The 25463-nt window shown below is 36.5% G+C and overlaps 1 protein-coding gene across 4 annotated transcripts in view; it reads left to right on the top strand.

The window, feature by feature from the left end:
* Positions 1-25463, top strand: part of LOC129771130 (probable serine/threonine-protein kinase yakA) — a 154099-nt gene that overhangs the window by 33526 nt on the left and 95110 nt on the right. For 3 of the 4 annotated variants that reach the window (XM_055774500.1, XM_055774504.1, XM_055774501.1), the window contains one exon: positions 17672-17711. The exons of the other annotated variant lie outside the window; for it this stretch is intronic. The gene's annotated coding sequence lies outside the window, so the exon portion shown is untranslated. The remainder of the gene's footprint in view (positions 1-17671; positions 17712-25463) is intronic. 4 annotated transcript variants of the gene reach the window in all.

Below are 25463 nucleotides of genomic sequence, written 5' to 3'. Positions count from 1 at the left end.
TTACTGGTGTCGCAGACGTTAAAATTTGAGTTTTTTTTTGAAAAACGAAAAATCAGCGGGAATCGGGTTTTTTAAAACAAAATTTTGATGCTAAAAGTCTTAAAACTGCATGACACGTTGAGATTAACAGTTATCTAAAAAAAAAAATTTTTTTCAAAAATCTATTTTTCAGACGGAAAAACGACCAAGTGCCAAAAAAAATAATTTTTTTGATAAACATTTTTTTTCGAGATAACTATAAATCTCGACGAGTAATGCAATTTTAAGATATTTGGCATCAAAAAAAATATTTTTTAACCTCGATTTTCGATGATTTTTCGTTTTTCAAAAAAAAAAACTCAAATTTTAACGTTTGTGACACCAGTAAATGAAGTCCGAATGAGCTAATATTTTGCATAGGGTATATTATTGTGCAAATCAACATTTCGTAGCAAGTTCCGAATGAAAAATCGAGATAACTATTTTTATTATGACCCTAAACCATACTTTTCGTTTCGCATGCCGAGAAAAAACTAAGTCCCAGAGTGTCGATTTTTGCCAAAAAAAAATTTTCGAGATTTTTTATGGGGTAACTTTTTGAAACTCGATATGACCATTTTCATTGGCACACTAATATACAGCCATTCCATGTCAAACCGATATAGTAGTTCTCAGATTTTCGTAAAAAGTGGAAGTTTCGTTCTTTATCGCAAACTATTAGACCAGTATTTTTTTATTTTTTTTGTTAGGGTGACCATTTCCATTTTAGGGTGGTCCAAAAAACATTTTTTTTCGCATTTTTGTCAAAAATTCATAACTTTTGAACTAGTAGACTGATTTGGATGATCGACATATCAAATAAAAGCCAATCACATGGTCTTTTTTGGAAAAATACTATACGTGCAGAAAATTTGAATTCTGCTCTCGTTTAAATTGATTGTATTCGTTTTTTATTGTTTTCATAGTCTCGGGACCAAAGGCGCTATAGTTTTTTATATTTTTTCTGGAAAGCTGAGGATTTTTCACATAACATATCTCGAAACCAGGAAGGCGTTTTGTTTCGTTTTTGAATTATGATTTTTCATCATTGATGGTCCGATGGTCCAAAAAATCATTTTCCCCTTTTTTCCCAAAAATGACTTTCTTCAAAAAATTATTACTTTTGAACTACTGGACCGATTCAGATGATCGACATATCAAATTAAAGCCTACTAGTTAGCTTTTTTTGAAAAAATAACACATTTGCCAATTAGGTGGATTATAATCACATACATCCAGTCTAGTCGCATAGAAATGTTGAACGAAAACTGAAAACATGTTAACTTTGAAAAATCTTAACTTAAAAACGAAAAATAACACCTCTCTGGTATTCGGATATATTATGTGAAAAAATCTCAGCTTTCAGGAAAAAAAATAGTTAAAAAATGGCGCCCTATGTCCCGAAACGATGTAATCTATAAAAAACAAATATAATAAATAATTACGAAAGTTTATTTTTATTTACAGTGTAATATTTTTTTCAAACAAGACTAGCTCATTGGCTTTAATTTGATATGTCGATCATCTGAATCGGTTCAGTAGATCAAAAGTTATATTTGTAGTAGTGGAAAAAATGGGGAAAAAATGATTTTTTGGACCATCGGCTAACATTGAAAAATCGCTTCCCTGGTTTCGAGATATGTTGTGTAAAAAATCCTCAGCTTTCCAGAAAAAAAATTAAAAACTATAGCTCCTTTGGTCCCGAGACTATGAAAACAATAAAAAACAAATAAAATCAATAATAACGAGAGCAGGATTTCCTACATTTCATCCTTTGACAAGAATTATGTTGGTAGTTTTTAAGTTATAATTTTTTGTAAAAAATTGAGAAAATAAATTTGGCTTTTTTCAAAAAGTAGTCTAATTATTTTTCGATTATTTCAAGTATGCAAAGTTGCTTAAATGATCCATGTCTTTACCACGCACAACGTTCCACTCATATTTAAGATGGTGCTGCCAACGGCCAGTCGAGTTGGCATGAAATTCGTCATTAGTGGATTAAATATCTATTAAATATGTTTAATCCGATCATTAGGGCTAACCTGGTTGAGTTAGTGAATAAAAATGAAAATATGGATATGAAAATATGAGTTACCTATTATTTTAAATAAGACTACGTCTTTGAGTAGTGATACCAAATCAGAAACAGGTCACATTTTTTATGAAATAGTTTTTTTTATCCCATTTATTTATTTAAGGCTCATAGCATTTTAGCTGTAACAGAGCCGAATTTTTAATCGTGTACATGTCACATGGTTATCATATATCTATAATTAGCACATTATACAGTTGACATTCGCCAGTATTCCTTCGTTACCATTTCATATGGTACATTCACACAGTAGCCATTTAGGCGTAAGAGTATTCTTTCTGTTCTTCCATTATCCAGTTGGACCACCGGACAGCGGAGACAGTTGATTGATCATTGTTGAGTTATTTATAGAACAGCAGCCCGATGTGTCTTGCAGAGCAGAGCAGTTGTATGGATGAATCGATCTTATTTCGACCGTGGATCGATCTTCATCGCTGATAATTGTTGCGTGGACGTAGCTATTCTGTAACAACACAAAGATGGTCAATGAGGGCCCTGAGTTTTGAACTCACGATCGATCGCTTACTAAGCGAACGCGCAACCAATGTGGCTACGGAGACCCCCTTGAAATAGTTTTGACGTTAATAATTAATTTAGCTCTGAACGGATTTTGATAATTTGCGTGATTTTCCGATTTTCAAAAAACTCGAACTTTGATCGCTTTGCGCCACTCTCCCTTAAGTCCGATTGAGCTGAAATTCGGCATAGGTTGTTTTTTCGAGGTGGTGAACATTTTGTATATGGTAACTTTTCCCGATTTTTTCCCATACATTCATTGGCACCCTAGTGTGTATACACAGGAAATATCACTTACCTTCTATGTGTAAGACATTGGTCATTTAAGCAACTTTGCATTCTTGAAATCTTCAAAAAAGAATTAGACTATTGAACCGTGCTTTTTTATGTTCACGTGGTGGACAGCTCCTTATAGGAAATCTTAGAAGCTGTGCATCATCAACGGCGATAAATTTTCAGAACAGCAAAGCATCGACTCTCAAAACTTCACTCCTTTATCGTGACAAACACCTCTCAGTCTAGCATCTTACCGCACCTACACATGCAGAAAAATCTCGAAGCACCCACCACCGTCTTGTCGTGCGAGGCATCGAACGCTACTCGAGCACCCGACGGTCGCCCTTTTTGCAGATCAGTGAACCGAACCGGGTGCAAACTGGGTCAAGCTGGCTACATACTTTTGCAATGCTGCTAGAATTATTGGAAAATTATTCAATTTACGGTACATCACACGCAAACAAAAGCGAATGGCGTCGTCGAATGGCACACACAAACGAGACGAAATGAGAGCGGCAGCTGGTGCAAACTGCCACCACCTCCACCACCCCTTTCGGCGGAAAAGGGGTCGAAGCGGGATTCCATGGAACGACGAGATGCTGGACTGCATCTCGGGTGGCAATTTCTCACTTTCATCTACCTTGTACAACCGGTGTATGTGCAGTGCAGGAGGGGGAGGGATAGGGAACTCGGCCGATGTTACATGTGCTTTCTTTTTCTTTGCATAATTTTAGCAAGAATATGTACAAAAGTGAGATGCACCAAGGCGCCGACCAATGCAGAAAGGGGAGAAGACAGACAGAGAAACAGAGATGATAACGGCTGTATAATATTGATAGGGTGTAGCTTGCCAGGTCTTTGCTTCTGCAGGAGACCATCTATGGAGCCATGGAGGGATACAGGTTTGTGATGCTGCTCCGCAGTTTTCCAGTGGCTCCATTTCTCGCAAATGGAGCATTGTGGTGGGACAGGAGAGGCACCGCCAGTAGCTTCGAATGACGTCAGCGTCATTCTGGGACCTCAGTAGCAACATCCCAAGCAAGTTCCACATTGACAAATATGGTCGGTTTTCATGCCACTTGATACTTATTCGTGTCGCACAAATGTGGCGGCGTCCGGCTTTCTGCAATTGATGCAAAGTCTGACTTACCGCCAGCAGCCGAGTGATATGTGTGCAACGATGGAAAATGATTTCTGGCTAACCAAACGGAAAGAAGGCTTCCGATTTGTGGTTGAAATCCGAACGAACTGCACACTGTCTGTCTTTACAAATTATTTTTCTTCCCGAGTGCATACGAGTGCAGCAGAAGTGACAGTGTTGCTATCGAAGCGTGTATGAAACCGCTCGAACGCAGGGTTAAATGTGCCAAATGGGTAATTATGAGTGTTCGAAATTGACTCCGTGCGTCTGGAAATTCAACTGTTCACATTTTCTGCCTGTCAGTTCCGCTGTAGCGCGAAAGCGTAAACAGATCAAGATCTTCGCATGTCACGCGATTCCGGTGCACAAAATCGTCAAGGTGGTTGCCCCCGAGGTTGGGTTTCCACAGTCGCATCTCACATGTGCAAAATCAGACGACGTCCGGAGGACAATTGAGACAGTACCAGAGGAGCTTATCTTAAACACACCATCGCTGCTACTGCTGCTGCTGCTGCTGCAATGCTTGCATAGAGGAGTTTTACTTCTAATTTCAAATTCAACTTTCTTTCGCTATTCGGTTTTGAGAAATTGTCTCCTACCTACCGTCGGAACGTGTTTTGCAGCATAATCAAAAGAACGCGACACATAGGGTATTATTACGAGACTTTAACCTAATGGTTGAGAACGGCGGGTAAACAATTAGCTTTAATTTTTTTGTGAATTCCAGTGATTTGGTGGGTGTTTAATTCATGTATTTTGTATTTGACAGCGTTAGGTTTTTATTGTCATCCCTGACTGAGAATTGTGAAAAAATAGTAGTGATCACTTTTCCATCAGTGTTTCTATCACTAATGATTTGAATTCATCGGAACAATACACATGACACATAATTTCACATGACCCAATGATTGGAAGAAGAACAATACTCGAAACAATACTTGGAAGAAAAACAATAAGCGATTACTCTAGCCACAAATTCCAGAGATGGCTTACCTCCCTTGGAGGAGAATAACCTATTTTCTCGTTTGATCTACGGCAGCATCAAAGAGCAAAGATCGAAGTGTCTACGGCTCACTAAGGTTCACCAAGGGGATTTAGGTGAACCATTGACAATTTCTAAACGTGTGTTTCCGAGTTTTCGATGATGGTAGAATTCTCTCTAGGACTCCTTTCATGTAGCAATTCTACTCCGGGATCAGATAGAATTAAGTTCAACTTGTTGTAAAACATCCCTAATGTGGCAAAACATCGCTTGTTAAATTTATATAATCAGTTTCTGGAGCATAATATTATTCCGGATTATTGGAGAATAGTAATAGTTATAGCTGTTCGAAAACCCGTCATACCGTCCAATAGCATTGCTGTCTTGTGTACGGAAATGATTGGAGAAAATGTTTTATTTCACCTAGAAAAATTAGGTAGAACTAGGATTGAGCGATCATGGATCGATATTTAGAAGATCGATCTTTTCCTCTCCGATTTCCGATTCGATGGATCGATTATTTTTACTCCAAAAAATCGCGAAAATCGAATTTTTCTTTTCGATTCTTGTAAATTTGTTTTTCAGTGAACATTGATTTTAATCTCAACAAAAAAGCACAAACATTGGATCCCTTTCAAGGTTGTCAAATTAGTGGTCGTAAACTCAAGAGAATCAGTTTTGTTACTTTTGGACATTACAAAACAAGTGGTCACAAGTTATATTTACATCGTCACATTCGCTAGGGTGACAGTGAAATTGTGACGAATTCGGATGGTGATATCAGCTGAAGCGTTCTTTTCTACTAGGGGAGGTGGGGGTAAAACGGACATGTTAAGAAAAACTTCAATTATATTAGGCTGTCAAAAAAGTCCTGCGGTATTTCCGCGAGGTGTCGTTGTAAGCGCGTAGTTCTAGTTGTATTCATTGTATCGAGTCATAGCTTGTTGGAAAGGTATTTTTGCACGCTATAATATAGTCCTTGACAGTGTTTTGTTTGGTTAAGTCGTTCATGAGTTATAGTGTCGCAAATATGGAGCAAAATAAAGAGAAAATCCGACATATTTTACAGTACTACTATGACAAAGGCAAAAATGCATCTCAAGCTGCCAATAAAATTTGTGCAGTTTATGGACCCGATACAGTTTCCATTTCCACCGCACAACGATGGTTTCAACGTTTTCGTTCTGGTGTAGAGGTCGTCGAAGATGCGCCACGAAGGCCTGTCGTCGAAAATTACGACAAAATCGCTGAATTAGCCGATAAAGACCGGTATAGTAGCAGCCGTAGCATCGGCCAAGAGCTGGGGATAAGTCATCAAACCGTTATTAACCATTTGAAGAAGCTTGGATTCACAAAGAAGCTCGATGTATGGGTGCCACACAGGTTCTGCTGTGTGTTTGGTGGGATTGTCAAGGAGTAATCTATTATGAGCTGCTTCCCTATGGCCAAACGCTCAATTCGGACCTGTACTGCCAATAACTGGACCGCTTGAAGGTAGCACTCATGAAGAAGAGGCCATCTTTGATAAACAGAGGCCGCATTGTCTTCCATCAGGACAACGCCAGGCCACACACTTCTTTGGTGACGCGCCAGAAGCTCCGTGAGCTCGGATGGGAGGTTCTTTTGCATCCGCCGTATAGTCCGGACCTTGCACCAAGTGACTACCACCTGATTTTGTCCATGGCGAACGAGCTAGGTAGTCAGAAGTTAGCCACAAAAGAGGCCTGTGAAAATTGGCTATCCGAGTTTTTTGCCAATAAGGAAGCGAGCTTCTATAACAGGGGTATTATGAAGTTGGCATCTCGTTGGGAACAAGTCATCGAACAAAACGGCGCATATTTGACTTAAAACAGATGATTGTAACTAATTTTATGAACAAATGAAAATTAAAAAAAAAGTACCGCAGGACTTTTTTGACAGCCTAATATCTTTGGAAACTAATGTTTCCCAAAACTTTGATGCAGTTTCTTGCAATTCAATATACTGTCTTTCTACCTAATTGGCCAAATATTTTATAGGGTTGGGGAAAAAGAAATGTCGTATTTCTGATTGAAATTTGACGCTTTATTTAACATACTTAACATTATCTAATTTAAGTAAAATTTGCGCCGTTTTCTTCGCAATTTTGTTGCCATTTAGAAGGCAACTTCATTATCCCCCCCCCCTTATAAAACCACCCCTCCTTATTTGCAAAAAACTCAGACAGCCAGTTTTTGCAAGCCTCTTTTGAGGCTATCTTAGTATCACCAAGAGCGTTTTGCATGGACCGGAAGAGATGATAATCACTTGGAGCCAGGTCTGGATTATACGGTAGGTGCAATAGGACATCCCATTCGAGCTCCCGTAGCTTCTGGCGGGTCATCAAAGATGTGTGAGGCCGAGCGTTGTCCTGGTGGAAAACAACGCCATTCCTATTGATCATTTCTGGCCGCTTCTGGTCAATCGCCTGCTTCAAACGGTCAAGCTGCTCACAGTAGAGAACCGAGTTGAGGGTCTGGCCATTGTTGAGCAGCTCACAGTGGATGATTCCCTTCCTTTCCCACCGAAAAAAATCCACGATTTTTTTTATTTTCCGACCTTTCAGACAGGGGTCCCTCCTTAAATAAACGACAATTGGAAGCATTCCTATTTTCCCATACATTCGTTCCACCCATTTGTGTGCTTACCTACCCGTGCCTTATTGACACAACTTATAAATGAGTGAGGCATAATATTCTGTATCACTGCCAACCAAAGGTAAATGTCATTTTCGATCTATGAAAAATGTGGAGAAAGGAAATATTGCAACTAATTGGGTTCATATAAATAAGCCATTCGAAATTTTAATTCATTCATTTACGATTCTGCAGTCATCTAGCTAGCAACCAGCCGGCGGCGACGAGGGTGTTCAAAATGGCCTTTATCAAGGCTGAGAGTTTTTGTTAAATTTTATTTATTGGTCTTTTTCAAGGTTGAAGGTGGATAAATTGCACACGTTTAAAGCCTCTAAAATTCAACCCACTCTTTCTCTCTCAAAACATTACAATCTCGGACCACCTTGCAAGCAAAGTACAATTTCTCCTAATACTGATATCACCATAACGATTCTGATCGGTACAAAGAAAGAATGGAAACTATCCCACACTGTTGAAACACTGCGAAACATTGCCTCGCAGCCCCACCCCGACGTGATTTTTTTTGCCAGACAGTATTCATAAAAATAGCTGCCCCGCAACGGAGTGATCAGTCATTTTCAAACCGTGAAGTAGTTACTACTAAAAAAAGCAGAATAGTGAAATCCAACATCAGCAACAGCAGGGGAAGCACTTAACTTAATTTATCAATTCTTTTCAGAACTATTTTTCCCAGACGAGATTCCGCTGTGTACTTATAAGTTCAAGTATTCAGAGGCAGGCTTCCACCGCTGAATCGTGCGCCATCCATTCAGAGTCTCCGCTCTTGTGCTCTACTGCTGTATTTTTGAATCACACGCACACAGTGTTATTTTTGTGCGTTGCCAAAGGCAGATTGAAATGGTTAAGCATTTTGACATAATGGGTTTGGTGGAATAGAATACACCAGTATAATCGCCTATTACTGTGTGTATGACAATTGCGATCAGTGCAATGCGTATATATATAATAATATGGAAATAGATTGCAAAATCTAGCCATGACTCATCAACCAATCATCTTCAACCGTTTCTAAAAAAAATTGTAAGGGGTTGTATCTAGGACACGACCGCATATTCTCGACGTAGAACAACGCAATTATATTATGCAATCCACTTGTTTACCACTTCGGATATTATTTTAGAATGCATCGAAATTTTTGTAATAGATTATGTTCTTCGTTACAAATAAATTTTATGAACGTCCTTTTACGTTTGATATGATGGCTAGGACTACCAAAATATGTGAACGGAAAAATTGTAAATGATAATTGTATTTTACATTTCCCTCTGAAATTATTGCACATCTCATGTTTACGTGGTTCTCGAACTGCGAAAGTTCATTCACCTCTAGTATCTGAAATGACGATTTTCCCAGGCTTCTCAGTTTAAATGAACGTTTTAGGGAAACATGTTCCGATCTGCACAACGACAAGCAAGCACAAAAGTACTCAACATCAAAAAATACCCCCGGTTTGCACGTATTTGCAAAGCGGATTCCCCCAGGCACATTGATTTTGAAGTCCGTGTTAGGGAAGCACAGCTCGGTGGGAAAAAATACCCCCGATTTGCATGTATATTTGCAAAGCGGATTTCCACAGGTACATCGATTTTGAAGTCTTTGTTGGCGAAACCGTAAATCGGGCCAATCAAAACAGTTGGGGCGTTTAGATAACGCTTGACATTCTACAGTTATTCAATTGTTCATCTCATGAAAAATAACATTTTATAAATTGTGATAGACGAGTAGAAATATTTCCTATCAATTAATGCAAACATCTTTCCGATCTGTTAAGAAATATTCGAGTTATAAGCATTCGAAATACGGGTTGGGTTAGCACACAAATCGGCAGAACAAATGTATGAGGAAAAAGGAAGTTCTTTCAGTTTTCATGAATTTGAACCGTTTAGAGATTAGCGAATTGTAACGTATAGCATATCAAACAAATATTAGAGAATTTCCTATTCGATTGGTATGCAAATCATGAGAATTCGTTCGCAGTGAAAATAGTTATCAACGTTAACTTTATTTCATAAAAACGTGACCTGTTTTTTGATTTGGCACCCTTTCTGAAAGACGTAGTTCTACTCTAAAAATGATTTCTACATTCTACATTAACATTTTTTATATAATTTCTATACATTCTAAAATAATTCCCGATGTGAAAAAGAAGCGAATCGGAAGAAAAAATCCGTAGCTCTACGCTAACAATTCGGTCGTGTCCTGGACAGTTGTCTGCTCAAGAGAACAATGAGTTTCGGTACAAAATGAATTCGCAGAACCTTATCCATATATCAATACTATAACATTACAAAAGATCAATGTCGTTCGAGATTTCGTATAAAGGAATAATAATTATAAATAATAACAAAATTTAAATTAATAATTAAATGGGATTTTTACTTTCCGTTACTAACGTCACGGTTTCGAATTAATTCTCTCATAAGGTATTTCTGAAAATATATAAAAAAAGCTATAATAACGAATGCTATTCTGACTGGCTTCCAAACAATCAACAGTTGAGATTGTGTATCGGAAAAGATTTGAGTCTCTCCCGAAGATGCAACACAGAAACCAGAACTCAAGAAAACCGTTAGATTACATCTGAATCAATAAGCCACAAAGTGTGTAATAAAACACAGATAAAAAAAGAAACACATCGCACCACATTCCCATCGAACGACAGATCGCAGCTTGCACTAATCTGTGGCAATGAATTATTTATTCAGAAACCGAACCGAGAACCGCCGATAGTTTGGAGAACTCAACAGCAGCAGAACTTCCCACAAATTACAACCTTCTGACAATCTGTTTATCGAACCATTTAACAAGTCTTAAGATCTACTCTTCAACGGATCCCATTCAAACTGTATAGCTCTCATTTCCCCCTATCTATTTCCACTCTGGAGTAAATGACCTTGCTTTGCTCGAGTGTGATGAATCCAGTGTGTATGTAGCTTTTTTTCGGACGAAAACCCATTAAACGCTCTACTACTTTAATCGTAGTTCTACGGCCTCATTGCGCGTCTGCCTGTGCGTCAATCAACGCGTACGTGTGCGCGCGCGCATCACCATTCACAATTTTTTTGATCTCGAAACTCACACGATCGTGATGCACTGTGAGATGAGGGTGAAGTAACCACACAAGAGAAGAAGTGCAGGAGTAGATGCACAGCTCGGGTGGTTCCTTAAACTCTGACGAGCGATGTAGAAGGAAGTCGGGAATATTTAAAATGATTTAGAAGAAGGCCCACCATCACCGGAGGCGTCAATCCTCATGGTGAACCAAAGTGGTTCATTCATGATTCAGCGGTGCAACTCGACAGGGCAATTAAGATCACTGCCAATGGAACACTAGTGCAGGCGAATCATTAGAAGAAATTCGATATAATTTGAGATAGGTATTCATTTTGCGTCATGAGATGCTTGGCCCTGGAATGGCAGCCAAGTTCAGTTCGTTCGTCTGTAATTTATGTGGGTGTAAAATCAACAACACAATTGAGTAGACCTTGAGACGAATATCGTCCAGAACAGCAGCTGTTTCAGGCGAACGAAATAAAACTATTTCTACTCGTATTGCTTTAAAATCATCAATTGACTAGACGTGTCATTCTCTTAGTTAAAAGCACTTTGAATAAACAATAATAATGGTCCATTCGTGACACAATGGTGGACCGATTTTGTGGCTTTAATCTCATGTCTGAAAGCAAACCATAAATCAACCGATGTGAAACTCGCTAGATGAGCACGGAACGTATGGAAAGATATTGGCATCGAAACGTTGTACCCACGGTTTTGTTGGTATGTCCCAACTCCTAAATTTCGAACTCCGCCAGCAATTAGTTTAAGCCAGCTTGCGTTTCAAGGAAAGCAAAAACAAGAACGCAATCGTCTTCATTAAGTAATCATCAACCTATTTCGACATGCTCGTCTGGGTTGAAGTTAACTTTCAACTTTGTGTATCGCAATTGCATGTTTCGAGAGATACAAAACCACGATCATGCAGACACTCAGAGAAGATCAAGATTATTGAATGGTGTGTGAACTTGCGTTTGAATTATGTATTTGCAAGAAACTGCAATCCGCTCCCACTTGGTTCCAATCGATATCAAATAACATTGACTAGATTCATTTTCAACCAATTCCGATGCATTGCACTTTTCTTCATCGCACACTGTTTTGTCAAAGGCTCATTCTGACCGTCCGACAATGTCACGAGAACGCCTAAACGGGGATAAGGTATTCCAGGAAGCGGTGTTTCTCTTTTTGTAATGCAATCCGCGTGCCTTCCGACTAGACCTGTTGTTATCCTCGCTGCTAAATGGATTAGAATTCGAACTGTACGAACTGAACTGTATCGTTCGGGGGTGCCGACTGGTATTGTGCACTAGACGGCATCGAATTTAGGTTCTAGCAATTAAATTCAATAAGTGCTCTGTTTTAATTCTTTAATACTTTTTATTGGTATTACTATTTCAGAAGTTTTCTACATCTAATATCAGAATGTAATGGAAATCAGCAGTGAGGTTTCAACTTTAACAATAGAGCCAATAGAGCACCGATTAATTTCGAGCGAATGATTCGCGGTGCATGTTTTGGGCGAACGAAAATTCCACTAAAAACCAGAAGGGTGGTGTCCGCGATACTATCGCATTGTTAACGTAGGACTAGAAAAACAATGCCGACGAGAACGAACATTCTAAAAGTTGGAGGATTAGGCTTAGTACTTGGTAGTATTTTAGTATTTGGTTGTGCTGACAATGACAAATTGGTAGCCAATGATCGAAATTTCTCGCAATTTGCTTGGATCCTCGGTGATGATAACACCACGGTGCCCGCGCTGGTAGTCCGGGCTAGGAAAACATATTTCGGTCCGCATAAATTGCAAGCGAATACAAAAGCACCCGTAGCTTGCATCTATCTCCTCGATTTTGCGTTCGTGTTGTGGAAACACATTCAGGTGTCCAAATACATATGGGTATTTGGTATTTGCTATCAAAGCTTTCTAAGCTTTTAAGCTATTTTTCGTACGAGACAAATATCATATCACTTCGTTCAGCCGAAAAAGAGGTATTAAGTCTCAAAACCTTGCACACAAAACGTAATGCTATCGTTTTCGTTACTTTGAACTTATCAAAAATTAAAAAAAAAAGTCACAGGAGAGTTGTGTCTGAGACACGACCGCATAGTTGACGTAGGATTCCGTTAGGCTATCTGTTGCATGCTGATTTTGGATATGTTTGAAGAATAACATTGTTAAACTCTTCGATAATGATTTGGTGGCCCTGAAAAGAGCGGTTTTGTTTGGTTGTTACGTATTGTTTGCATTGTTTGTACAATTTTTACTTTCTGAGTGTTTATTCAACCCATTTCCATTTTTGCTTTAAACCCAACGGAACACGATGTTACATGCCTCAATGCGAATTTCAATTGGACTAACAGAACCTAATACGAGCATATGGGAAATAACTTTTTCGAATTTCCTTCATTTTTACAATTTTTCTCGTCGTATAAACTTTTCCTGGGATAAAAAAAATAGTTTCATTATTCAAGTAATTTTAACACAACTGCTACCATATACAATCTCACACTTACACTTGTACTGAAAGTTTTACAATGCATGATCGGTCATTGATATGAAATTTCACGAAGTAACCAATATAAAAGTTCCAAATTTAAATTTTATTTGTATTCTATCAAAAATAACTTCTATTCAGTTCATTGAAACATCATTCTTCAATCTTCTTCTTATCATTCTTCAATATTCTTATTGGATCGAAAATTAAAAAAGTCATAGGAGGTTTGTGTCCGAGACACGACCGCATAGTTGACGTGGGATCCCATTAGGCTAACTGTTGATTTTGGATATGTTTGAAGAATTACATCGTTGAACTCTTTGTTAATGATTTGGTGGCCTCCTGAAAGGACCGTTTTGTTTGGTTGTTGGTTGTGTGCTAACTCCACCAGTGTTTACCGAGTGATGACGATAGAAGGATGGTAAACGACAGTCGTTGGAAGGTGCGTATCAGATAAAAGATACCGAAGTGGAACGAGATATGATGAAAACCGCCCTCTGTGATCCTAGACGAGATGCCTCCTGTATTATGTATGGATGAAATAAAGGAAAAAAACTCACCAATGTAATATAAGATAATTACCAATACCGAACACAATTATCAATTTTTCTGATCAGTAAAAACATGTTACTTTAATATGGAGAAAACATATTTGAAATGGAAACTGTAATTTTCTTTTATAATTTTTACTTCCTGAGTGTTTATTCAACCCAATGCGAGTTTTAATTGGACTAACAACACCTAATACTACATGTAGAGCAATCACTTTTTCTAATATTTCTCCATTTTTTTAAATTTTTCTAGCCGTACAAACTTTTCTTGGGTGAAAATGAACACAACAAGAGAGACCGCTTAAACCAAACGGCCCGTTCTCGAGCGGGAACACACCTTGGTTTTTATTTATGAAAATTAAAATAAATCGTTTCATATATCAATTCATTTTTAACACAACTGCTACCACCTACAATTTTACACTTACACTTGTGCTAAATTTTTCACAATACACGATCGGTCATTCATATGAAATTCCAGGAAGCAACCAACATTAAAGTTTCAAATTTAAATTTTATTTGCTAGAATTAATCGTATCACTCACCTTACTTGCAATATGAGAATGCTCCCCACTTTCATATATTTGCAACGCCCCGGGCATCTTGATTTTGATGTTTCTGTTAGGGAACATCTTTCGCTAATTTAATGTATTTTCAATGCCGATTTCCCCCAAGCAGCTTGGTTTTGATGTCTCTGTTAGGGAATACATTTCGGTAGGAACAAAAGTTCCCCCTAATTTTATGTGTTTGCAATGCCGATTTCCCCCAGGCAGCTAGGTTTTGATGTCTCTGTTAGGAAATACATTTCGGTAGGAACAAAAGTTCCCTATACTTTCATGTATTTGCAATGCCGATTTCCCCCAGGTAGCTAGGTTTAGATGTCTCTGTTAGGGAATACATTTCGGTAGGAAAGTTCAAAAAGTTCTCCCTACTTTCATGTATTTGCAATGCCGATTTCCCCCAGGCATCTTGGTTTTGATGTCTCTGTTAGGGACCCACCGCATGTATATTCAATTTTGACCAATCAGAAGTAGGTATGTTCGTTAGGATAGGGGTTGAGATTTTTCAATTGTTCGATAGTTAGTTTCATGACATATATTATTTTCTTCAATATAAAAAAATTGTTATGGAGTACCGAAATCGATTGACGCGAAATTTCATCAATACATCACGAAATGGCTAAGCATAAGTGTTTGAATTTGGACAATTTTCACGATGTGTTCTTTTTGATTCTCAATTTGTACCCCAATATGTTCCCGGTAGACGTAATCCTACATCAAAAAACATCTTCGAACATACTTTAACCGTTCATTGAAGTGCCCTAACACTCATCTGCAATTCCAACATCCTGAAAAAACATCACTCAAATCCGTTCTTTGTCGACCTTCCAGGGTGGGGTCCTTCCATAAACAGTGATTCAGCGAGAAAAGGGTAAGATAACTATTTTTTTGAGAATGCCCCGCATTTGTGTCCATTCTCATATCTTCTCAATTAGCTAAGGTATTATTACACATATTGAAATGATGACATTGGAACACTGCCTAATCACAATGAACAGTAGAGAAAACACGAAATTATTTAAGCAATTGATGAAAATTAAGAGAAAAATGTTCAAAAATGCAATTCCATTCACCTAAATTATGAATGAACGACAACATGAAGGTGAACACAAAAACAGACTTTGTGCCGGTGCTACATGGAAGTCTCAATGAGTGTTCACCTCGCAGAACCAACCACTAAGGCATGAATATGTTTTCCCTAAAAAGGTACCATAGGAGCTTCGCTCAATAATTGAAGCTCACCTTCTGGGGCAAAAACACGTCGCGTGCTAGTGCACCATCCATTATCCGGTTGAATACACTTTGAAATAACAACAAAAAAGGCTCGATGATTACAGATATGTTTCAATATTTACCGCTTGACAGGTGGGTATAGTTTCTCCCGACCTTCTGGTAGCGAAAGGAGTGTCCCAAGGCTCTCAACCTGTTATTTGACAAACTATGAACCACACTGACGCCACTTACGGCGAGAGGCAGTGCAAGCCTGTGGACAAATCGTTATGCATGCCAATATATGGCCCCATACCTGTAGCTCAACTTAATCCGTCTCTTTGGTTCAGTGGGGAAATGTATACACGCTAGTTTTATGTTTATGGCGAAAATCTATTCCTTTAACGATATCCCCGTTTGTTTGTTTTATGTAACTGTGGCAGGCAATACGACAATGGGTTCGGAGCGCCTTTCGTTCTAAACTCCGAAGACTTTCCCGAGAAGGGTAGCGTCATTACCCTCTTCCCATTCGTCCGCGCTTCATTGCTCTTTTCTCAAACTTACGTAAATCCGTTTCTATCTAGTGGCGTCAAAACTACTAGGTACTTCGCTGGGTTGGCTTGGCTGGGCAGGAGGCAAAATCCATCGGAGCGATGAAATTGAACAAAATGTGTGGCGTAAGACGAGGTAAATCACGTTTCATTGATTGAAAGCACAACGTGATTCCGGAATGGAGTGGAGAAGCTATTCAACTTTCCCTATGCCGCCTCCGCTAATGGGTTTTCGGCTTCCCCGTTTGCCATAATACCACCAGGCTCTCGAACAGATCAGTCCAACCGGATGTAAGTAAAATGCGCAGCACCCTTGCTAATTCTACACTTTTCTTCTAATGTATCGAATTCGTTGGCTTTTTTTTTGAATTGGTGGAATTTTATGGGAAATATAAATTGCCGTTCAACTAAACACCTAGATCGCAATGAACCATGATCTTAGTGGTTGTTCAAAGAATTTGTTGATCCCACATCGTCCGTGAAATACGATCGGAGCGAAATCAAGAACGGAGAAACAACAGAGACAATAATTCATAGTTTGATTACCACCTTCCCCCACACGATTCATTAAACTGAAATAGAAAAAAATAACATTGAAGAATTTTATTTAGGACTCATAAAAACGGAGGAAACTATTGAGAGAAGTACCAAGGGATTGACATAGATTATCATATGTTAGTGTAAGTTCGAGATAACGATACCAATGTTTCTACGATTTCTATGATGAGGGAAGAAATAATGTTAAACTCTGAGAGCATGTAACTGACTCTAGTAAGATTTATGACCTATATTCATATAGTCATACGTTATGTTCAACGATTTTCTCAAAAAAAAATATTGCTTTCTAGCATAACCAATCCGACATTATCAACCTATCCATGGCGCAAAAACAACGCACGAGCATTTTGAATAATCTTTAATTATCTCCTTCAAAAGCTTCGACAAGACGACGCCGAGTGACTAGACGTAACCTCAACGTAACCGATTTACATGGAAACCCGAGGGACTTCAGCTCGTCAGTCGCACGTGAACAATGAATTGAAGCTCACATATGGCAGCTTGGAATTCGTTCCCATTTGCGTTACGTGCTGTTTTCGGTGTAAACCTTGTTATGATATCGCTGATGAACTACGGTAATATTCAGATTGGAATTTGGATTGAAGTTATGTCATTTTTGTAGCCAGTAGGTGATGCGGCTATACTGCAAGAACGATGCTGTCAACGGTGTATCTATTTACTTTTACAATAATGTGGATGAGATTTGTTTTGTATATTGATAAACATTATTCAATCATTTTTTCTCATCGATTAATATTTTCGAAAAGATATCTTTTAAAAATAATATAATCTGCTATTCTCGAAATAAGACAGAAACAGACATATTTTAGAAAATGTCAAATGGGAAGTTATTACTACCGTTTCAACGCTAAAATGTTTTCAATCATTCGAATGAATTATTACAATCCAAAAAAGCTTTCGAAACCCTTATTTTAGATGTAGAAATTTATTCTCATTAGTAACCACTGTTTTTTTTTATTTTTATTTCAGGTTGTAATAATTTTTGGAAACCCTAGTTCGAATTCAACCAGTAAGTAAAATGATACAGAATGATAAAACACAATATTCTATTACGCTACAGCATACAACGAATTTCATGCCAACTCGTCTTAGGAGTTGGCAACATCATCTTAGATAGTAGTGAAACGTTGTGGGTGTTGAGACATGGGTCATTTCATTTAAAAAAATATATATAATTTAAAAACTATGATACCTACAAAATTTCTCTGACAAAAAAGTTATTTTAAAAATTACAATTCATTCTTCTCAAAAACGTATTTTTTAGAAATTCCCAAAAATATATATGTGAATAGTCTTTACAATTTCCAACAAGTCGTCCATACATCGGAAGATGAGCACTTTTACAGGGAAATGTTTTTCGAACAACAACTTTTTCATGTTTTCTTTTAAAAAAATACAACTTATACTAATTTTGTTTAAAGTGAAGATAGCGATATAGTGTATTCGACAAAGTTTTAGACCTTGTTAAAATATAAACTTTTGTCGAAGACTTCAACTTTCTGTCTTTTATAGTTTTTGGAATATAAGTCATTTTTGTATGAAGACTCCTGAAAAAAATAATGTTTTACTCGTAACATTTTTGTGTGTAAATTCTCACGTTCGACATGTTCTTGACATATTCCTAAATAGAGAAAAGTTAACAAAGCATGTAAATTGCGATAATTTATACATAACAATGTTACGAATTAAACATTGATAGTATTTTTTCAAAGAAAAAAATTAAGAAGGTGTTATTCGAAAAACTTTTGTGAATGTGCGCATCGTCCGATGTGTGGAAAACTTGTTGGAAATTTTAAGGGCCATTTATATCTACTTTTTCAGAATTAAAAAGGAAAAGTTTATGAGAAAAATGAACTTCAATTTTCAAAAAAAATTTTTTGTCAATGAATTTTTTTCCAAGTAATTCTTTGATTATTTTTAATGAAAACCAAAATAATTTCCTACATTCGGTTCTTTGACTAAAATTTTGTAGGTGTGATAGATTTTTTAAAATTTTCTTTAAATTTTTTTGACGTAGGACTACTCTTTCATTTCTATACCGGGGTGTAAAATCAAAGTTTCGAAAACGAAAGCGTTACGCCGGAGACCGAGATTTTGAGCGTTAATAGCTCCTAAACAACTGAACGAAATGGTATTATAAACACTTCATTCGAAAGATAAAATGTCTACGCGTTATATACTTGTTACTTTTTGATCCAAAAACTTTTTTCAATAGCCTTAAAATTGCTTTCAATACAGGCTATTGAAATCACCAATCGGTATATAAGCGAGCGCCGCTCGGAAATCCACTCAGTTATAATTGAACAGCGATTGAGGTACCATCGCAGGAATGAATGGATGTTTCCCTAACACAAACTTCAAAACCATGGAGCCAGGGGAAATCGGCATTGCAAAATGAATACAAGCAGCGGGTACTCTTGTACTGGTTTTCGTTTCTGCAAATCGGAATGTTTCCCTAACACAGACTTCAAAACCATGGAGCCTGGAGAAATCGGCATTTCATTAAAGATACAAGCAGCGGGTACTTTAGTACTCGGTTGCGTTTTTGCAAATCGGATTTTTTACCTAACACAGAATTTAAAACCATGGAGCCAGGGGAAACTGGCATTGCAAAGTAGATGCAAGCAGCGGATACTTTCGTACTCGTTTGCACTTTTGCAAATCGGAATGTGTTTTCCCAACACAGATTCTGAAACCACTTCTTCTTCTTGAATGACTTTAACGTTCCCAGTGGAACTTTTGCCGTCTCAACGTAGTATTACTTGCGTCATTTTTTTTATAAGTACTTAGTTGAGATTTCTATGCCAAGTAACACGCCTTGAATGTATTCTGAGTGGCAAGCTCTAGAATACGCGTGACCACAGTGAAAGTCGGAAGAAATTTCTTTGACGAAAAATCTCCCGGCCAGAACGAGAATCGAACCCAAACCCCCGGCATGATAATGTGTGACGCTAACCACTCGGCCACGGGATTCTGAAATCAATAAATTGGGAAAATCGGCATTTCAGATCTCGGCAGTACTTTTTATACCCCCATGCTTTTTTACAATCCGGAATGCGTTTTGGTAACACGGTCTACAAAAGCGAGTACAAATGCAACGCTTTGGCTCGGTTATTCAAGACTGCATGCCCCTTCATGTCGCCAGCTCACTGAACTTCTACGCATACCGTTTGATAATTAGGCGAAATGTTGATAACTATTTGCTGCGATAACCACTATCATAATGCATGAATTGACCTAAATTGGGATTTGTTTGCAATTGAATTCGTAAATTCTTTCATTCATTCACTAGTTTAATAAATAATTCAATCAAAATCTCTGCGCAGCGGCGATATCGTACCCAAAGAGGAGCATTCGAAGTGCGATTATTGCTAGATGAAAAAACACAAATGATTATTAAGCCAACGGCAGTCCTACGTCAACTTTGCGGTTATGTCATAGGTATAACCCATCCTTAGTTTTTTTAATTAAGTTTTTCGAACATCAACTTTTTCATTTTTTTCTTCGAAAATACTATTAATGATTAATTCGTAACATTTGAATGTATAAATTATCGCATTACATGGTCTGCTAACTTTCCTATATTTAGAAACATGTCAAACATGAGAATTTACACACAAAAATGTTACGAGCAAAACATTTTTTTTTTCATACAAAAATGACTTATAAAAACTATAAAACATAGAAAGTTGATGTCTTCGACAAAAGTTTTTATTTTAACAAGGTCTAAAACTTTGTCGAATACACTATATCGCTATCTTGACATTAAACAAAATTAGGGTAAGTTGTATTTTTTTCAAGGAAAACATGAAAAAGTTATTGTTTGAAAAACTTTTTCCCTGTAAAAGTACCCATCTTCCGATGTATAGATTACTTTTTGGAAATTATAAGGACTGTTCATATATATATTTTTGGGAATTTGAAAAAATACGTTTTTGACAAAAATGAATTTTAATTTTTAAAATAATTTTTTTGTCAGCAAAATTTTTTTCTAAAAAATTTTTGCTTTTTTTTGTAAAAAATTGAACAATTTCCTACCTTTCATCCTTTGACAAGAATTTTGTAGGTATCATAGTTTTTATATTATAAGTTTTTGTAAAAAATTAAGAAAAAATATTTTGGTTTTTCCCAAAAAGTAGTCTAATTATTTTACGAATATTTCAAGTATGAAAAGTTGCTTAAATGACCCATGTCTTTACACCCACAACGTTTCACTGCTATCTGAGATGGTGCTGCCAACGGCCAGTCGAGTTGGCATGAAATTCGTCATATACACAGGGTATTCAACAACATGTTTGCAACTTTTTTAAATTAAAAAAATTAAAACACTGACAAACGTTCAACAGAAGCTGTAGACGTTGAGCAATTCCACAAAAAAAATATTCGGGTACTTTTAGATGAGAAGTGTATCTACTTTTAAATAATGATTTTGAGAAAGTTTTCTCAACCGTGTATCCAAGTTTATTTTATGTACAGTATAATATGACAACATTTTATCTAAGGAGTTGACAATCTTGACATTCCATTATATTTGTGTTATGTTCAATGCAATTGAGCAGTGAAGATAATATTTAAATTTATGTGTCTTCAAAATTGGTTTCACTTTTTGCATAAAAAACTGGATAATTAAAGACATTAACAATCCAACACTTTAGATCTTCCTTTCAACTGCTGTATTGCATAGGGTTCATTGACGATTTGTATTTTATCTATTTCATGCAAAAACTTATTTACTCACAGACTGTTCCCTCATTGAATTTGAAAACCATTGGTTTGGTGAAATTAATGAAATGTGCATTAAGGTGCAGAATGATTGAATGAAATAGAATAAGTCACCTAGTGAACATTTTTCATCGCAAGTCTTAACTACGGGGCTTTTAGCATTTTTGACGTAGGACTACGTGATACATTCTTCTTTTTTTTCTACCTCTTGCCCGAACTCGAACCCCCGGCGGAATATTTGTGACGCTAACCACCAAGCAACGGCAGCACCCTTTCATTAAGGATGCCAAATCAGAAAACATGTCACGTTTTTACGAAATACTTTCAACGTAAATAACAATTCTCGCTGCGACAGAATTTTGATGATTTTAACATCAATAGAATTGAAATTTATCTAAGAGACTAGCTGATCCGACAAACTTCGTTTTGCCCAAAATGGATTTTGACAGGCATTGTCATTTGATAAACAAACGATAATCGCTCGTGACTCATCTAATATATACTCTTCTATTGTGTTCCATAAAGAAAGAAAAATGTTGCAGCGCTATACTGTTGCGGAGCAACTCAGAAGTGCAATCAAGCATTTCATAGCGTATCTTCCCGAGTATGATATTCTTTTAAAAAGATCACACGAATATGTATGGATGGGATTTATCACATACTGAGGAATGGACTGCTGTAAACGATGACCACCGACGAAAATAAAAATAAGCAAACCATTCATTGTCTTAATTCAATGTATGTAAAAAAATGTAAATGGTGAAATGCTGCAGAGATGTGAAGATTTATTACTCGATGTTATTTGAATACTTTAAAATGCATAGTCCTGACCAGTGTTGAATAAAATCATCTTCGCTAAGCTTAAATGCATAGATTTTCGGGCTAGGTTGCATTGAAAACCTATATATTCCGAACGAAAATCAAAATGACAGATTCAGACAACCAGTGAATATGAGCAAATGAACTTTTGTTCTTCAATACGTTTTGAAGTTCATTTTTCCACCCAGTGTCATTTTCATCTTGATTATTCAAATTCCAGAATTGAATTTCATTTTAGCCAAATGAATATCAGCTGTTGTTTACTTTCAACCAGAGGCAGCTGTGTGCGGTTGGTTTTTATTTATGCCGTTGTTACCGTCTCGCCAAACAAAATCCTGCGCGATTTCTTGCAAAGTTCGTTTCATCGAACTCGGACGTTATTGTTCTCTAAATGGTATAGCCTGATTATATTTTTGACGTAGGACTACGTCTTTGATTTCTATATAGGGGGGGGGGTCACTCTACGAAAAATGTAACGTTTATTAAGAGTTTTCAAATGCATATTACGCAGAATCGTTCTTACGATTTATGTTATAATATATACCATTAGACGGCAAATTTATTCAAAAATCCAAATCCAAAAAAAAACCAATACGATTTGATTGTGATAGTATGCTAACGAACCTCATTTCACCGAAAAAGCTACTGCTCACGATGCATAATAATGAGAATAAGACAATGGAAAGAAAATACAATACCATAGCTATCCATTAAAATTAAAGCAACTTTGTGATTTCATGTGTATTTTACCTCATAATATCTCAAAACTTGTTTTTTTGTTTCTTCCCTATAAATTTCATATTCAAGGTAATCAACGACGATATATTTTTTTTTTTTGTTTACCGAATCACATATACTTCATCTACCATTCCGCCCTGTTATGTGTCCCACTGATATTCATTAATCATTCTCAGTTAGACAGTGGAACTTCCTGCCAGAAGCTTATTGTCTTTCTTTGTTCGTTACAAACCGTTTGAAGGTTATGAGTACATACAACAAACGGCTCTTTTCTGGGTTACTATTTAGAGTTTCAAAAGAGTTAAACTAACAGATTTCTGAACAATGAAAAGAATTACATTTAAAATAACCAAGTGAAAAATCACAGTCCTACCTCAAACTTCCGTCCATGCCCCTAGGCTCAGACCCCTCTACTTTTATTTTTGAATTTGGACTCAAAATGCCAGAACGAATATCGTTTCGAATGTGATGAATATCAATTTGTTGCTTTTGATATTCAAAGTATAAATAACAGCGAAGATATGAACTCTAGGGTGGCAATGGATGCATGGGAAAAATTTCATCATCGAATTTCAAGAACCGACCATGTACATTTTGTTTATTGGCCCCAAAAAAATGATCTGTGCAAAGTTTCAGCTCTATCGGACATTGTTTAGGGGTGCCTCAAAGCGCTCAAAGTTTTGATTTTTTGATCCTAGAAAATCTTTCAAGGGGGGAGTAAAGGAAATTTGGAAAATCGAAATTTGTTTTCGATGCCAAATGGCTTAAAAATGCATGAAACGTTGAGATCTGGAGTCATCTCGAAAAAAATTTTTTGCCGAAAATCGACCTTTTGGGACATAGCCTCGAGAGGCAATGAAGGTAGAACCGATCATGTACATTTTGTTTATTGGTCTAAAAAATGACCTGTGCGAAATTTCAGCTCAATCGGACATGATTTAAGGGTGGCTCAAAGCACTAAAAGTTTTGATTTTGGCCACTCAGGCTAAGTCCCAAAAAGTCGATTTTCGGCCAAATTTTTTTTTGTGATAACACCAGATCTCGAGGTTTTATGCATTTTTAAATCATTTGGCATCGAATAAAATAATTTCGATTTTCCAAATTTCCTTTTCGAGGATTGGAAGATTTTCGAGGATCAAAAATCAAAATTTTTGAAATTTGTTATGATCATTTTCGCTGCCACCCTAGGCAACGTATGGATACCCCGGCCATGTATCAACATCGACGGCCGAGCGGAATATTCACGGTCAGAAGGTTACGCTGTCTATTTGGTGGGACCAGTTGGGTGTGGTGTACTATGAGCTGCTAAAACCGAATGAAACCATTACGGGGGACCTCTATCGGCGACAATTGATGCGTTTGAGTCGTGCACTGAAGGAAAAGCGGCCAGAATACGAGCAAAGACACGATAAAATTAGGTGTATCGAAAATATCTTCAAACAATTTTTTCATCAAAAAATGTAATATTAAAAAAAAAATTAAAACCGTGGTATAAATTTTTTTTATATATTTTCTGGCATTTCGAAATTTGGAAAAAAAATATAACTTTGAGACCCTCTTCTGCTCTAAATTTTATTTAAATGCGTTCGTATGTGTCTTTTTTCTGCATGTGTCGTAATTTTTTCCTGAGTTTTTAAGAGCATTGCGAGATACAAAAATAATTTTCTTCATCGTCTGCATTATTATTTTGATTATCTTGAAATCAATTATTTTATTGTATTTGTGGTTTTCAATTGTAAGATTAAAATTAAAAAAAAGTAATAATAATTTAGATTTTTTAAAGTGTTTTTCTCATTAGTCCGAATGATTTTTCCACAACGACTTAATTTTTTCTCTTTTTTCTCTCTATCGTACTGCTGACTCCTATGAATTTGGTAAACCATCTTAACCCAATGTAAAGATAATCTCATATATTTTAAGATACGCCAAAATAAATCTTTGTACAGCACAATGCTCTGAATATATCGACAAAATTTAAACATATTAAAAACAAAATTTAAATAAATATAAGAGCAGTACTGGGGCTCTAAATTCAAAATAAATTTAAAAAAATTCCCGCAATCCTCTTAAAAATTCAAGAAAATATTACGCTACATGTGGCAAAAACAACAAATACGAATGCATTTAAATAAAAATAAGAGCAAAAGTGGGTCTCAAAGTATTTTTTTTATCAAAATTTCGAAATTCCTGAAAATATATACAATTTTTTTGTACCGCGGAAAACACTCTAAAAATTCTGAGAAAATTAACTAAACCTTAAATGGACGTAGGAATAAATTTGAGTACAAACTAGAGTAATACTGAATCTCAGAATAAAAAATAAATAAAATTTAATTTAAAATTTAAATTAAAATAAATATTAATTTTTAGTATTTTATTTTTAGATGAAAAAATTGTTTGAAAATAATGATCGATGTACTTTCAGTATTTTTTTTTTTTCATATTTTTGTCTCCAAGCTATTGAAAATGGCGCGAAAAAAAT

The sequence above is a fragment of the Toxorhynchites rutilus genome, chromosome 2, assembly GCF_029784135.1.
Source record: "Toxorhynchites rutilus septentrionalis strain SRP chromosome 2, ASM2978413v1, whole genome shotgun sequence".
Lineage (NCBI taxonomy): Eukaryota > Metazoa > Arthropoda > Insecta > Diptera > Culicidae > Toxorhynchites > Toxorhynchites rutilus.
Note: the sequence above shows the minus strand (reverse complement) of the source record. Positions and strands in the feature narration are given on the sequence as shown.